The sequence below is a fragment of the Dama dama genome, chromosome 18 (assembly GCF_033118175.1).
Source record: "Dama dama isolate Ldn47 chromosome 18, ASM3311817v1, whole genome shotgun sequence".
Classification (NCBI taxonomy): domain Eukaryota; kingdom Metazoa; phylum Chordata; class Mammalia; order Artiodactyla; family Cervidae; genus Dama; species Dama dama.
Window position 1 is genome coordinate 71,800,515 of NC_083698.1, and position 6,538 is coordinate 71,807,052.

At 43.0% G+C, this 6,538-nt stretch overlaps 1 non-coding gene across 1 annotated transcript; it reads right to left on the reverse strand.

The window, feature by feature from the left end:
- Positions 1–221: 221 nt before the first annotated feature.
- Positions 222–294, reverse strand: TRNAK-CUU (transfer RNA lysine (anticodon CUU)). Its single transcript has one exon. It is a non-coding gene; the product is annotated as a tRNA-Lys (tRNA).
- Between the last annotated feature and the right edge of the window lie 6,244 nt (positions 295–6,538).

Here is a 6,538-nt window from a genome sequence, read left to right on the forward strand (position 1 = left end):
GAGCATAAAGGTGTCTGAAAGGGAAAGTCGCTCAGTCCTGTCTGCCTCTTTGTGACCCCATGAACTATACAGTCCATGGAATTCTCTAGGCCAGAATACTGGAGTGGGTAGCCTTTCCCTTCTCTAGGGGATCTTCCCAACCCAGGGATTGAACCCGGGTCTTCCACATTGTAGGGGGATTCTTTACCAACTGAGTCAGAAGGGAAGCCCAACACTAACTGTGCCCAATGTGGGGCTCGAACCCACGATTCTGGGATTAAGAGTCTCATGCTCTACCGACTGAACTAGCTGGGCAAAGGTGTCTATTGTTGTGTTAATTAGGTGGTTTTGGACTCCACCTGGGGATGGGGGCTCGTTGTCAGAGGGACAAACCAGGTGATTAGAGGATTGAATATTTTAGTCCAATCCCTTGACTTCCTAGGGAGTGGATAGGGCTGGTGATGAGTCAGTCACCAATGACTGATGATTTAATCAATCATCCCTAAGTAATGAAGCCACCATAAAACCTCAAAATAATGGAGTACAGAGAATTTCCAGGTTGGTGAACACATTAAAATTTGGGAAGAGTGACATCCTGGAGGGGGCAAAGAAACTCTGTCCTTTCCCCTCACCTTGCCCTATGTATCTCTCCCATCTGACTGTATATGAGTTGTAATAAATTGGTCATCTAGTATGAGATGCTTCTCAGAGCTCTGTGAGCCAGTCTAGCAAATTAATGAAACCTAATGAAGGGTCATGGGAAACTTCCATCTAAACAAGTTTGTCAGAATCACAGGTGACAACCTGAACTTGAGACTGGAAACTGAAGGAAGTGAGGGGCAGTCTAGTCAGACTCAGCACTTAACCTGTGGAATCTGGTGCTGCCTACAGGTCCAGTGTCAGGATGAGTTCATTGAATTATAGGACCTCCAGCTGGTTTCACAGAATGTCTTGGTGTGGAGAAAACCCCACATGTCAGAACTGGTGTCAGAATGATTACCAGCCCAGGAGGCTGGTACCTCCCTGTCACTCATTTCCCTAAGATAGGGCAGTAATGAGGGAGAGAACCGTGGAGCAGGTGGCTGAGTGAGGCAGGAGGAGGAGTGTCTGTCCCCCTACTATTCCTGTCTTTTTTAGATTGTTGGGTAAACAAACATTTTGTTTTCATCTCAGGCACCTTCATTCACCCCAAGCCTCCCATAGACAAAGGTGGTTCCTGACACAGCAGCTCAGAATCCAGCCTGGAAACACTGGCTGGACTGTTCTTGTGTGGAATCTGAGTTCTTCCTTGAGAACGGCATTGGCACAGGGTGGTTCTAAAAAAACACTTAATGTGAAGGGCAGTTGATTCAGTGTGGAGCTTGTGCTAGCAACTGAACCCCCGTCCATACAGCGAGGTGGTCACTTTCTGCTCTACTTCCACACCCATCAAACACTCCCCACTGATGTCAACATATAACCCCATGGCTCTCAATCTCCCTGTGGCTGCTTCCATTCCACAGGATGCTGTGAATCTTGACAAAGGTGTCAGCTCAGTTCAGTTCAGTCACTTAGTCGTGTCCGACTCTTTGCGACCCCACGAACTGCAGCACGCCAGGCCTCCCTGTCCATCACCAACTCCTGGAGTCCACCCAAACCCATGTACATTGAGTCGGTGATGCCATCCAACCATCTCATCCTCTGTTGCTCCTTCTCCTTCAGCCTTCAATATTTCCCAGCATCTGGGTCTTTCCAAATGAGTCAGTTCTTTGCATCAGGTGGCCAAAGTATTGTAGTTTCAACTTCAGCATCAGTCCTTCCAAAGAATATTCAAGACTGATTTCCTTTAGGATGAACTGGTTGGATTTCCTTGCAGTCCAAGGCACTCTCAAGTGTCTTCTCCAACACCACAGTTCAAAAGCATCAATTCTTTGGCACTCAGTTTTCCTTGTGGTCCAACTCTCACATCCATACATAACTACTGAAAAAACCATAGCCTTGTCTAGATGGACCTTTGTTGGCAAAGTAATGTCTCTGCTTTTTAGTATGCTGTCTAGCTTGGTCATAAATTTTCTTCCAAGGAGCAAGCGTCTTTTCATTTCATGGTTGCAATCACCATCTTCAGTGGAGCCCCCCAAAATAAAGTCTCTCAGTGTTTTCATTGTTTCTGCCATGAAGTGATGGGACTGGATGCCATGATCTTAGTTTTCTGAATGTTGAGCTTTAAGCCAACTTTTCTACTTTCCTTTTTCACTTTCATCAAGAGGCTCTTTAGTGCTTCTTCAGTTTCTGCCATAAGGGTGGTGTCATCCACATATCTGAGGTTACTGATATTTCTTCCCACAATCTTGATTCCAGCTGTGCTTCATCCAGCCCAGCATTTCTCATGATGTACTTTGCATATATAAGTTAAATAAGCAGGGTGACAATATACAGCCTTGACGTACTCCTTTCCCGATTTGGAACCAGTCTGTTGGTCCATGTCCAGTTCTAACTGTTGCTTCTTGACCTGCATATAGGTTTCTCAGAAGGCAGGTCAGGTGGTTTGGTATTCCCATCTCTTTCAGAATTTTCCACAATTTGTTGTGATCCACACAGTCAGAGTCTTTGGCATAGTCAATAAAACAGAAGTAGATGTTTTTCTGGAACTCTCTTGCTTTTTTGATGATCCAACAGATGTTGACAATTTGATCTCTGGTTCCTCTGCCTCTTCTAAATCCAGCTTGAACATCTGGAAGTTCACGGTTCACGTACTGTTTAAGCCGGGCTTAGAGAATTTTGAGCATTACTTTGTTAGCATTTGAGATGAGTGCAATTGTGCGGCAGTTTGAGCATTCTTTGGCATTGCCATTTTTGGGATTGGAATGAAAACTGACCTTTTCCAGTCCTGTGGCCATTGTTGAGTTTTCCAAATTTGCTGGCGTATTGAGTGAAACACTTTCACAGCATCATCTTTTAGGATTTGAAATAGCTCAACTGGAATTCTATCACCTCCACTAGCTTTGTTTGTAATGATGTTTCCTAAGGCCCACTTGACTTTGCATTCCAGGATGTCTGACTCTACGTGAGTGATCATACCATCATGATTATCTGGGTCATGAGGATCTTTTTTGTATAGTTCTTCCATGTGTTCTTTCCACCTCTTCTTAATATCTTCTCCTTCTCCTTTAGGCCCAAGACAAAGTTGTAGTCTTTATTTTTACTTCAACTTTCACCTGAATATGTCTTTTCTGAGGCAGAATGTGAAAACATGTCCACACCACTCACTAAGCTGCTGTTGCTCAGAATCCTGCAGCAGCTCTGAAGACAATCAAGGCAATAGCAATTTTGAACAGGTTTTTGTTTGGTCATATTTCTCCTGATTCTAGCTAAATAGGCATTATTACTTGGCTGCACATTTACTAAATTCAGAGCAGTAAATCTTAAATTATGAGGTGCCAAGTATAAAGTTCCCTCCATTGGGTCAATGACTCCTACAAACATTCTTGATGAGTTATCATGGACCAAAGATGCACAGTGAAGTACATTTTCATTGACCTAAGGGCTATGAATAGACATCTACTATATAGAAGTTGTTGCAAACTGAAACTAATATTCTACTGGGGTTAATTAACCACTTAATGAAGCTTGTTAATGAATTGACTGGCACTCAACACATTGCAGCCAAGATACAGAATTTCTACTGTGCAAATTCACATGGATAGAGTCAAATTTGATATGCTTTTTAGAATAGATGCACTGTAATCAAGGCATCTTCTCCATGTCTTGTTACTTTCACTTACCCTTTATTTTTAATATTGAGTATACAAAATGCATGCAATTTAACTTTCCCATAATTAACTTTGTGTAGAGATGTTTGGTTAATCCTCCAGTGTGTGGTGATGCACAATTATAACAATGGAAATTTGTACAATGATTGTTTTCTAAAAATATTTTGAGACATAGATGCATAGATGCATTTTAGTTTAAACATGAATTATCTCTGGGCATTAAGGAAAATTTACACAGAATTCCCTTACCCATTACATTTTGCAAGTTTTCTTCATTAATATTTTTTCAAATGATGCCTGAAAAGATGCTGATGACACAACTTGCATAAGTTATTATGATAGCTTATTAAATTATACTTTAATCTTCTAATCTTAATATTATTCTTAATTCTATATAAGCTTGATAATACAAATGTACATGAAATATATAAGTAGTTAAAAGGGCCAGAGAAGTGAAAACACACAGAAAACCATACAATTCTAAGATGAGAAATGGCATTGAAAACTGAAACTGGCTTCACCATTGGAGCCAAAATGACTTGACTTGGACACATCAATCGTGGGGCCAGGGAGGGCCAGCATGGTGCTGCCTGCAGGGTCTGCATGCCTCTCAGTGTGACCTGTGGCAGTCTGAATAACAGGTATGCACCAGCAGAAGCACATGGAACTTGACCAGAACAGCAGTAACCAGTAGAGAGTGGTATTGTCTGCAGGAGGGAGGAAGTCTGCCAGGAAGTCACTGCCAAGGTCTAATCTTGAGGCCAGAAACCAGCTGTGGCTGGAGGAGGTCCTTTTTGAGCCAGCAGGTTCTCAAGATCCACTTCACTGCCCTTCTCCTGCCTCGTGGGACCCACTGGCACTACGTTGCTGACCCAGGGATGAGTCAGGGATGAGTCAGAAAGAGGGTTAATTACTGGAGGTGAAAAGGAAACACCTAAGAGTGAGTTTATCCACTAATACAAGGAGGGTTAGTCATTTTTTAAAATAATAGATTCTGTTGAGAGAAGGACAAAGGGAATCCAACACACACAGAGCTCAGACTACCTGCCAGGGCATTTGGGTACATTTTGTGGTAACTGTCTGTTGAGGATAGAGCTCTTTCACATTTACTTAACTGATTACCCCTTGGGTTCATGGCCATCTTGCTCATTTAGCAGAGAAGAAGACAGACTGGAAAAGGTAAGATGAATTGCCTCAAGTCACACAGCTACAAGATGAGAATGAAAGGAGAGCCTAGTGTGTTAGAGATGGCGGTCCTTGGGATGAGGAATAAGACACAGAGACTGCTATCACAAGAAAAAGTAGTTGTTTCATTACTCATGAGTTCAGGGAAAATACAAATATTTGTGTGCTTTCCACCTTGGGCATTTGCTAACTGCCAAGAATTCATCAAAGCTTTGAGGTTGCACAGGATACTGTGGTCATTTGTTTTAATTTCTTAGATACATGGATTTAACATCTTACATACACATTGATCCTGGGATGACTTCCCACATTCTAGCAGTTCTGAAAATGTCCATATAAACATAATTGGGTTTTAGCATTATTATTTTTTTTTTCATTTTATAAAAATTACATATGGCTTTCCATGAAATGTGGAGCATCCTGGTGAGATATCACTTTGTGATATGATTCAGTTATGATACAATTCAGGCTTCTGAGGAGCCTGGTCTGGGTCGGTTGCTCTTTTAGCACAGACTCCTGGCTCTGCATGTTCTCTTTGTTGGGAAGTCGGGCAAGGCCTGCTCCCCTAGCTTGGCAGGGTTGGATATTGCTTACCAAACTCTCCTGAGATGAACACGGAGTGCTGGTCACCCCACAGAACCATCAGACCATACCGTAGCACATACTTGCCCATTGTAGAGCTCAAAGAATGCTTATTTTAAAATCTTGACTCCTTGAATCTTGATTTCTTCCTTCTGCCTCTATGGCAAACCATGAGGGCTGCTGAGAATTTCTTGATCTCTGAGCAGGCACCATCATTTGCCACCCCTCAGCTGCTCCCCCACACATCTGTCTCTTCTGGAAAAGTTAGAGCAGCTGCCCCTGAGTTCTTACAAGTGTACCTGGGGTGTATGTGTGCTGGGGGTCTGGGAAGGACTCTCCTCTGAAAGGGGCTCCCTTTGCATGCTGCTGGATGGGTATCCCATAAGGAAATCTGTGATTTCTGTGCTAAGTCGCTGTAGTTGTGTCTGACTCTTTGCAGCCCTGTGGACTGTGGTCCTGCAGGCTCCTTTGTCTGTGAGATTCCACAAGCAAGAATAATGGAGTGGTTTGTCATTTGTTACTCCAGGGGACCTTCCCAACCCAGGGATCAAACCCACGCCTCTTATGTCCCCTGCATTGGCAGGTGGTTTCTTCACCACTAGCACCACCTGGGAAGTTGGTATTTTTATTTTTAAATTATAAGTGAAGACCCAAAGATTCAAAGGAGCTTGCCACAAAGGAATCCTCCTAGTCAAGGAATCAATAAACTGGGTGTTTCAGAAAACAAAATCTATTCAAGTGTGTTAGGAGCAGGAATTGCAGGGGGAAAAAACAGAGTCCTCGTCCCCAAGGGAGCTGTGAGGCAAGTACCCGGGCCCTACTCCCCACCCCAGCCCAGAAATTGCACCAGAGTACATCTCAACTAGTCTTTTCCTTCCTGAAAATTTGTCAATACTTAGAAGGCCATTTCCAATGAAAGACTTGAATCCCATTTAGGAGTTTTAAAAAGCACATTCTCCCCTTCAATGGCATTGATATAGCTTTCTGGAAATACTGTCCGGTTATTGGTCAGTTGTTTAATTGCCCTGTCTTGGATTTCTCTT